The sequence below is a fragment of the Meleagris gallopavo genome, chromosome Z (genome assembly GCF_000146605.3).
Source record: "Meleagris gallopavo isolate NT-WF06-2002-E0010 breed Aviagen turkey brand Nicholas breeding stock chromosome Z, Turkey_5.1, whole genome shotgun sequence".
Classification (NCBI taxonomy): domain Eukaryota; kingdom Metazoa; phylum Chordata; class Aves; order Galliformes; family Phasianidae; genus Meleagris; species Meleagris gallopavo.
Window position 1 is genome coordinate 15353288 of NC_015041.2, and position 10846 is coordinate 15364133.

The following is a 10846-nucleotide window of genomic DNA, read 5'->3' on the forward strand; positions in this document are numbered from 1 at the left end:
AAAAAAAACAAAACAAAACAAAAAAACAAACTAGCACAGAGCATTTTATTTTCTGAGAAGAACAATTCAGTTGGAAATTATATTTAACATGGAGTACATCTTTCAATACCATCTAGGAACTCCAGGTCTAGTACAAATCTTAATTGACCAGCTTCTATGATTTTGAAAGACTAACTAAAACACAGCCTTCAGGCATTGAGACAACACCATAAGCTCTTGGTAAATCCCTTAGCTGACAGCTTCAAAAGCCAGGGCTACTTTCTAGAAGCATTGCTTTCACAATGTAAATATCAGCACAGAGCATGTAGTGTAGATACAAAGGTGCTACTTTCCAAAGTTAAACATTTGGGGAATGGTTGGTTGGTTTTCTGAGTAACTTGCATCATGACTTTGGCATGATGACTTTTCAGCTATAAATGGGCTGTCAAAAAGATCAATGCTATCCATAACTACTTTTCTTTAAGAGCAAGGTCAGGATGAAATCAGACTCTGAGGAAGTTACAGCTAAGCCTGAACTGGAAAATTTTTTCTTTCAAGTAGCAGCATTTGGCATATTTCTGGGGATCTTAATTTTACCACAGAGAAATAAAGGGAAGACTGTTGAGCCACTTCAAAAGTCAGTTGTCACAACGTTCTTCTAACAAAAGGTGTTTAAATGGTCCTGTGTTAACACTACTCTGGGATTTATGAACAGCAGAGCAGAGGTGGGTCCAGAGAGAACACGTTGGTAGTCTGCAAAGAGCTGGCTATGGGTCCAACATTGGCTGTTCTTTCTCTTTCCCACTGAATTCTGCTGAAGACAGCAAGAATTAGCTTGCTGTAATATATATATGTTTTTTCCCATGTAAGCATTTCTGGTAGTTGGCAGACAAAGTTATTAAGAGTTATACAACTGCAGATACTTGGGAAACTGCATTTACCTCTGAAGGAATAAAATAAGGCAAGCTCACAAACATAGTAAAATAGTGTTTGAATCTCCCATAAGCAGCATGTATTCAGAGCACATTTCTGATTTTCCTCCTGCATGACAAAGCAGCAAGCAAAAGGGGACATCTACAAGAAGATCTCATTTCTGAACTGAGAGCGGTCTCAATCAGACTTCAGATCTGGAGCCTCATGCAAACCACCATCAACTCCAGTAGCCACATAGAAAATCCAGAGTCCCTTTTAAAAACCCTGCTAGGGGATGATGGATTGAGGCTGTTTAGTCTCAGAAGTAACAGCTGCTCTTTTGGTTACAATTGGATTTTCTGATACTGCTCATTAGATTGAGAGTCATTTCTTCTATAAGCCAGCTGCTGCAATGGCAGATTCCATGTTATTTTTAAACAGGTAATTTCACATGCACATTACTTATGATAGGCTCAGACAGTCATGCTCCCCCACAAAGACTCTTATTACAACCATGACTCAGAAAGACAGCAGCAACAAATCTGGCCTGAAGTAGGTCAGTAACACTGGAGAAGAAAATAAAGTGGTCAAAAGAGAAAGGAGTTTTTACCTCTGAACTACATTTCCTGTAAAAAGCTTCATGCCGGAAGCATATCTGAGTGCTGCATATAGCACTACGTGCATCATGCATGTATGTCCTGGCACTACACTAACAGAGCTATTTTGACCCTGTTGACTAACACTGACTCCAGATCGTTTACAGAACCCTTCCCTATATACACAGCATGCCTCTGGGTTTTTTTTGCCTGGTTTTGCTCCTCTTTTAAGCCACAACACAGGCAAAGAAGAGAAACAGAAAGAAATCCCTGCCATTCCTCCCTCCCAGTTCAGGTTTCTGGAAATGAATAAGCTTTCTTTTTCATCAACAGAAGCAGGAGGAATGTCAGGAAGCTTCATCTTGCTAATAGGACTGTAAAGCGCCTTGCAGTGTTTCTTTTGTTGCTGATAAAATATTTGGGAGCCTGGAAGAGAGTACAACATCCAGAGCTATTCAGGTAGGATTGTGCCTCTGTGAGCTGCAGTTATTTACCACACTGCCCATTTTCCCTGCCATCCTAGCAATCTCTCTGATCTTTCAGCAACACTATTCAGCCATGATCCATTTCTCTTCCCTCCTCCAGTTTCTCATTATTTTTTTTGTTTGGTTGGTTGGTTGCTGGTGTTTTTTGTTGTTGTTGTTGTTTTTTGTTTTGTTGTTGTTGTTGTTTTTAAACTGCACAGATAGATTTCAGAAACATTCCTGAGATAGGATTAAAAGTAATCACCAGCATTTCTTTCACAGGCTAATGCTTACTGTATAATGAAAATATGTTCTCTACACCACACACATCCTGAACACAAGTTTCTTCTTAATCTATGGTCTGGTACTCCATTTCTAAAAATACACACAGGAATGAAGAGAAACTCACAGCCACTTTGTGGCTCCTTGCAAGAAGCCACAGACACGAATGGAAGGGTCTCTGCAACTAGGGAATTATTTGCTACTCAACATTTCTAGCATAATTTTCAAGTATTTGCTCTTTCACCAAGGCAGCATTAATATATGCTACACATACCCACCTGCCTAATTTTAAAGTGCAGTGACTATTTCCTAGACAGACGTTTGGGGTGTAATCCATGTGGCTTCGCAAGAGAATTTCCTAACAGTCAACATCTCGCATCCCTACCTTAAGGCACAGAATCTTAATTCTGCTAAACCCCATTTATTCAACACTAGGGAAGGCAATTTCTCAAATACTTAGTTTTAATGTTTAGAACTTAAACAACATTTTTCATTTAATATCTATCTTTCGTTTTTCTTTCTAGAAGCCTGTTACATACGTTTTCCACACTGCAAAACATTTTTTTCCATTAAGTCACCACCAGTCTTCCTACAAGAAAGGAAGAAAAATGAGGAAAACATTTTGTGTTCTTTCCCTCCTCCATTACCCCATGAAGACTTAATTTGTCCACCTGTTTGTTCTGTCATCATTTGAAAGCTGTTTTATTTAACAGCATTTTTAAATTTCCTGATGTCAAAGGGCCTTTTTAAATACATTTCGTAAATGCATCCTATTCTGTCTCAAGGAATGGGAAGACAGGTTTCCCTTTGGAGATGCATCTATTCCCCTCCCTCATCCCGCTCCCCCACCACCACTGTTTTTGCCTCAATCCTACTATATTCATTGCATTGTGAAATTAATTAAGCAAGCCAGAAAGTACAATTGTTATCCTGGTGAAACCTCCCCAAGACATGGAAGAATCAGAACACTTCTGAATTTGCCCAAGTAAAAGAGACAAAGGTCAGTAGAAAAAGAAAAGAGCAGAAGATCAGCTTTCCTACCAAATAAGCCCAACTTAGAGAGACCACAGTAGTTAGTTTGTATTGGACTTCATATTTGGTCTATTTTTGGCCATCGTCTATCTTCAATTCCATGGTATCTATCTGAGCATCAAGAAAGAGCTTCAGAGGATTGCTGATTTGCTCATATAATGGACATGAGATACTGCAGTTATAATTGGTATCTGAATCTATTAATGAGTACAGTTAGAGAAACTTGTCCTTAAAAACAATTCAGCTGATCCCAGAAGTCCAAAGAGCCACGAGGTCAGTGCTGCAGAAACCCACCATAAGGATTTTTTCCCAAACCAAGCTCTGCATAAAAGCTACTTCAAGCGTGCATACACATGTACGTAGTTAGCATTGTGGTTTCTGGGGTGAAGAGACTGGGTATAGAGGTTGTATGTTTGGGTTTTATGTTGTTCACGAGGAAGAAGCAAAAGGAAGAATGGAAAGCATGTGAGACACCAGCAGTGCCATTCAGACTTCAGAAAAAAGAGCCAGCCTCAGTAATTATTATGTAGGGCCTCCAGAAAACCTGGGGATAAGAACATAAGAATAAAGGTTGAGAATCTAGGCACACTGAAGGACAGAAAAACTGTGTTTCTATTGACATATCAAATACATCCTTTTAGGGCACAATCCTCCTGTTCTCAGACGGTAAGGTCTTCCATAAGGAAGCTGTGTGGATGCACTGACAGCCAACACAGCAATCCATCCTCCATCTCTTAGCAGTTACTAAGCATAGCCTATCTGTAGGGAGAGTAGAAACCAATAACCTCGATACAAGCTTATACAAGACAAAGTTTGCACCTGAGTATTTTCAATGTAAACAGTTATTCAACATGACCCTGCAAAAGAATGGAGGAGATGCGACAATACATTCACCCTGTTGGTTGTTTTTTTTTTTCCATAACAATACGAAGCAACAAAAAACATTAAGACATGTGGATGACTTGCCATCTATCCTGTCCTATTCCTATTGCTCAGCAACCCAGTACCGCAGACCAAGACCTCTCTGCTCTGCTTGCAATAGGCAAAATAAAAGAAAAAAAAGCCTCCTGTCACATCTTCCAAGCTTTCCACTCCTGTGAAAGTATGGAGATTAATTACATCCTTTTGCACATTAGAGAAAACTTAGAGGTTCCTTTGTATAAAAACCATTTTGTATAGAACCTATTATTCTTATTTCTCTGCTCTGCTAGCAAAAATTCCAGAATCCCAAGCAGTATAGGAAATCCAGGAAACTGAGTAAAAATTGTAAATTCTCAGCACAAGTGTCCCAACAGGCACAAGAAGTGCTGAGAAACAGCATAGCAGTCACACGAGCCTGCACTCTGCAACCATTAATTACAAGTGCAAGAGCTCCTTTCATTCCCAAAGCACCATTTATAAACACAGGGCTCTAGGCATCAACCAGCCAGGCACTGCCAGCAAACCAGGAATCCAGTGTGCAGTTTTGTGAAGCTTGATGTTAGTTCAGTTAGTGGCTAACTGAAATAATTTCAAGAACAGACTTGCATTCGAACAGAAAACTTACCAACTTATAAACCACAAAGGTGTAGGACAATTTAAGTAAATCATGAGTTGAGGATCTTGAAAAAGAAAAAAAAAGCTTGGAGACTAAGGTCTGTTTTGCCTTCCTAATGAGATTTAATTTTCTTAAGTAAATACTTATCATAAAATCACTCAGATTGGAAAAGACATTAAAGATCAGAGTCCAACCATGACCTAACCATACTACCCTAACTCTATCATAATGCCATTAGATATCATTTAATAAGTAGATGCAGCTTAAACCTATGTGTGTGCCTAAACCTATACTAGATCCAACTAAAAATGAAATACTTATTAAATATGATCCCTGTTTTATCTGTATCTCCATTTTCTTTTGAGTGGGCAGAAAACAAAGGAGAAAGAAGCCACCAATTCAGAAATATTTTTCCCTTTTTAGAGAAGGAAAAGGATATAGGTTTGCACTTAGTTCCAGGTGGAGATGCACGTGGGCTGCTTCTGAAAGTCTATCCTCATTCACTCCAACCAGACATTCCTCCTGACACCTGAGCCACCTCTGGTGTTTGAACATGATATGCTGGTCAGGGAGCTGCTCCATTGGACAGATAAATAAAGGAAACGAAGTTTGCCAGAGGAGGGCAAAAAGGCAGTGTACATATTAGCCTAGCCTAAGACAGCTGCACACTGCCATCAGAAGGCATTTGTTACTGTGAGAGCTGCCTCCCATGCAACAGAGAAACCTCCTGTCATATACTAGTTTAGAAGACAAACTGAAAGTACAGTCAATCTATTTTATACAGACATTTCCACCAGACAAGTAACAGTTCTTCAGTTGTTTTGTTTATTAATCCTCCAGCTGCATCTTAGCTGTACATTGTAGAAATAGTTCACTGACATCACTTTTTACCATAAAGCAGGGAAAATTTCAACATTTATTTTACTCCAAAAACTAATGCTTGTCCTTTTCTGATGAGAAAAGTATTTGCTTCTGTTCCTCTTGCATACACCAAATTGCAGAAGCCCTCTACAGAAGGTGGACTCTACAAGGAATTGCTTTCATCTTTGTCCTGCAGGAGCTAATTCACAATAATCTCAGCACTACCAACAGCTGCAACTCCTAAGTGCACTATAGAGAAGTCATTTTTCTTCATTTGCTTGCTACTGAGAAGTCTAAACACGGGTACTGAATGAGTACTAGGAGGGTTTGTAAGTAGGAGAAACACAAGTGTCTCCATGCTTGAGTCTCATAGCATGACCAGTTATCCTTTATTTTTTAATCTGTGCTTCAAGTAACATGCTTGCTTCTGCCCAGAGCTACAGCCACACAAAATACTCTCAGTAAGACATGTCCTCCTATTAGTTTCTGAAGACCAGACAGTCCTCAACTTTCACATGGGCAGGAACTCACTAGGGACTTCCATAGCTCAGTTCAAGCACTATTTGGGAAAGTGAAGAAACACTGCTATGCAAACAGACATATGTAAGATACTGTGAAAAAGGCTCCCAGGCCCTTATTTGGGAATTGCTTCACCCAATCTTTAATCCCAACACAAACAAGATTTCAGGAGCAATGTCTGACTTTCACATTTAGGATTATAAATATATACACACCCACCCCCCAAAAAAATAAAAAAAAAGCCTAAACCCAGCTTCCATTTGTGTCTAGCATGTTGTCTCTCTGCACAAGGCATAGGCTGCCAGTCCAGGTCACCGAAATACCAATTGCTCTCTAGTTCTCTTCTATAATTTCCTGCTTCCGTGAGCACACAAGATCTACTTTCCCAGTGAACTGTGGAAGAGCAACTCAAGTTGCACTTCACAGATTCTTCACTCCTCCATCCCGCATTACTCTCCCCAGAATAGCATGGCAGCTGGCTGGTTCCTGAGCACAATTCCTCACCCCAGCTAAGGGCAGCCAGCAACATGTCCAGGCTACCTGCAGCCAAGTCCAACTCCATTACAGCAACTCAATCCTCAGGGCTGCACCCATTGCTGCCAACTGCAGTGGTTGCAATAGGGTCATTCTGGCCAGTGAAGATAGAGCACACATTGAACGACTTAGGTAGCTTTCAGAGAGAACATTTAAAACAATTTTTTTTTTTTTAAATGAAAGTCTGAAATGTTGATGGACAGCAATATCTACTTTCAAGGAATGATATTTTAGTAGCAGGGAAATTACTAGGAAAGGTGTTCAGTTACGCTTGTCCTCCTATCTTCCAATCCAGATAAGATGGTTTTGTTAATACAAGAGGGAATGTGTCAGCTCTTTAATAACAAAAGGAAAGGAGCAGCAAGGAGACGAGATGAGAACATTTTGGGCTCCAGCATCTGTTACTAAATCTCTAGGTTCCCAGATGCTGCTGCCGCTCAGTCTCCCCATGGTTTCCACATGAAGTTGCTGTTAGCAAAAGCTTCCCAGAGATAACAGTTCAGTACCAAGCTGATCCACCTAGCTCAGCCAAAAGAATCCCAAAACACATTCACCATCATTGCTTCCTGGCCTGACACTCTACAACTCATTCCATAAGATGACAAATAAAAAGGCTAGAAGCAAACAAGTCTAGCCTAAAAACTCAGGTCTTAAACTGGTCTGCCAGACCCACAGTTTTTTGACAGGAACATGGCATCACAATATCCAGTTTGGTGCTATTTAACACTTCCTAAAGATACTAAAAGATATACTTATTCTGTATTATCTTTCTTTTAAAGATGTTAGGTGAGTGTTCTATGAAACAGAATTAGTACATCCTTCCCCTTTCCTAAGGGATGAACAGACTGCCTTTCCCAGTGGGAAGTCTCATTAACCACAGGCACCATCCTCGTGTTTATTTTCACGCCATGCAGTCACTTACAGCAAGCTACACAAGATCAATTCAGCCGAAGATTTTGCATATAAACACACTGGAAATGCAGGCACAATAACAAAATTTAGGCTCATTACAGGTTTTGTAGAAGGCTTTAACCAGATACCTAGCTTAATGAGGCTGCTATCCATTATGGATGTATTTCAGGTGATACGGAATCAAAGACTCATTCCTTTTACTTAGACAACCTTAGCTGCCAGATGTAGGGGAGGCAAACACTGCTCACAGAAGGAACTTCGGAAAACTAATATTAAGTAGCTGTAAATACTGGGGAGCAAAGCTTCCCAAAAATACATGTGTTCAAGTTACATACAAGTAAATATTTCCATCCCTGAAGTTAAAAGTTCAATTCTGCTCTTGACAAACTAAGGAGAAATGCTTCAAATTCCCAGATCTGATTTACTTCAGACTATTCATTTTGAACAGTTCAGAGGACATGGTATTCATTCATGTTTCCCTAGCTCCTCCCAAGTGTAATTTACGTATTTTTAGTTTGGAAGTTTACACTTTCCAGCTCTTATCCTTTCCATTTTGTTCAGACTGCCATGTTTTTCAGCTAGCACTTCTGCTACTCATCAGTAATCCCAGGGCATGATTCTCTATAGATACTTCAGTCAGATTTTCTTCTGGGATTCCTGAAGTAAGGAAATTGAGACCATCTAGTCAGAACCCCTGTTTCCAGGCTAATGAAGCCTCCACAACACAGACATTAAAGTTGCAGCATATCTAAGAGAAGAAAAAACAAAAACACATCCTTCCCGTTAAGTATAAAGACTGAATTGCATGCTATTTTCACATGACCTTCCCTCACTTTGAGACGAGTCATCCATCACAGAAGTACGTTTAAACCTGCAGTTTTTTCCTCCCAGTATCAGGAGTTGTGCAGTTGCAACTCAAGACACCATAGCTTCCAGACTTCCTAAATTTTCCTTTCACCAATAGTTTCCCTGCAAAGTGCTGCATCCTCATAACTAGCATGTCACCAGTCAACACACGCACATCTCATGCCTGCCTCCGTACCTTCTTCTAGATATCATTCCCACTAACCTCTTGTGGTAAACTTTTGCTTAGTAGGGAATGCACATGACTGCATAGAGATGCTTGTAAAGCCCACTTTTTTATTACCAAAAAGAAGCACTTAAAGAGTTTTAGCAGCAAAATCCCTGAGTGTTAGGTAAGAAAAAGATATCCTAAGAATTCAAACCAGGCTGCAGTACTTTGAGTTTTGCCAATACTAAAAAAAATGTTTTTCCCCCTTAGAATTAAAACCAGCATGCTTCTGCTCCTCACGGAGGTAAGTAATGTAAAGCATATCACAGCATAAATGCTCAATACGAAGGCATGAACAGCTTCTAACTTTTATGTCCTTCTTACATGGCTACAAGAGAAACTTCTGCCTTAGTTTCATTCAAAGCATCAGAACATCCTGCTAAGAAATAAGACCCTGAAGGATTATTTCTCCATGTACATCATTACTCTATGGACATTACTGTAGCTGTTTAGAAGTCAAAGCAACTAAAATTACTGGAAGTGATATATCACCTCTTATTAGTTTTTTAAATCCACCAGGTGCTCCTGTACATAACAGAATGTGCAGCTACCATTTAATTTGCTTCTTACACAGCAATTGTCTCAGGTAACTGAGCTGAAGAGGCATTTCACTACATATCTAATATTTTGTGAGGTAGCTTGATTTAAGCCACATATTTTAAGCACATCCTCATTTCACAGTAGCAATGTCTGTGCTATCCTCTGGCAGTGATCATTTCCCATTTGACTTCTCCCAGTACCTCTCCTTCATGCACAACCTGCCAGTGTACATGCATTCAGAATAGTTAAAAGAACATGTTCTGCAGTACGCACAAGGCAGATTCCTCTAGTCCTTAGGAAACCAGCATCTGGTTACGATTAACGCTGTCTACGAGTAATGCCACATGTTCACAATTCTGTCCCGCTCATGACTCAGACTGCAGCTGGAGTAAGCGTGCAAAGAGCAGATGACGCCAGCATCAGAGTTCAGTTAACAAACAGGTTATCAAATGCTGCAGGCCTGGTTTACAGCCAGCAGCAGCACTCTGCCTTGCCACGTGGGCAAGGAGGAGGGTGAGAAAGCATTTGCTTCATCTTCCTTTAGTAGCTGCCTGCTTGAATACTATTGTTTTGTGGTTTGCTTTTTAAAAACATTACAGAGACCACAGTCAATGCAAAGGTTGGTACGTAGCGATACCATATTAATTAGCGGAAAAACACACCTACACCATCCTGCACAGGAGTTGTTAACCTTCTTCAGATGTTCCTACGAAGAAACAAGTCTAATCTCAAAGTCTCATACTGTTTGTACTGCTCAGCCAAGAAGTGAAACAAGAAACAGAGGTGCAGGAAAAGATAAAGAATACTCCTCCCCCAGGCAGGGTCAGACTGTTATAAAAAAAGAGTCTTATCAAAATTGGACTGTGTGAATTCAGTGTATAGTTCAGTAGGAAACATGTGAGAAGATGAATTCCTTCAACGACTGAGAATATTTCACTTTCTGAGCACACAATATCCGAACACTGGGGGTTACAACAGCAGTTTCTTGTACCATCTGCCATGTGCCAAAACTTTAGCAGCAGCCACCATGAGGCTGAATGTGTGACCAGACAGGTCCAACACTGACCTTTGAGCACATTTTGAAATTGCATTCCTTCTTGTGTGCTTCTGACTTCAAGACTGCTTTCTCTAACATTTATAATTCTGTTCTGAACATTTTTCTGCCACACCTGTATGATATATGAATTTATATGCAATACATCACTGCTTCACAAATGCCTTGTTATGAGAATTAATGATATCTGTATATCTACAGACTGACACAATACAGCATTTTAAAGTGGGACACAGAAGGACCTGACTCATATTGTCCATCTCCTTCCCCATGCAGAAGTTTGCTAAGTGTGAAGCATGCACATAAGCACACAAAACCCCATAGCTGACTGCATCTCAGTTCAGGAGTTCAGCAACTCTGCACACAAGCATGACTTTAAAAAAGAAGCCACCAAACACTATGTCACAGACTACTACAGACAGGATTATTCAAACCATGTGAAGAAACTCGCATATTCAGAAGAAGAATAGCAAATAAAAATCTTGCCCTTTTTGCCAAAAGTTGCATTTTTTCCTAAAATCCTAGCAAATTAAACAGAGCATGGAAGTCCAA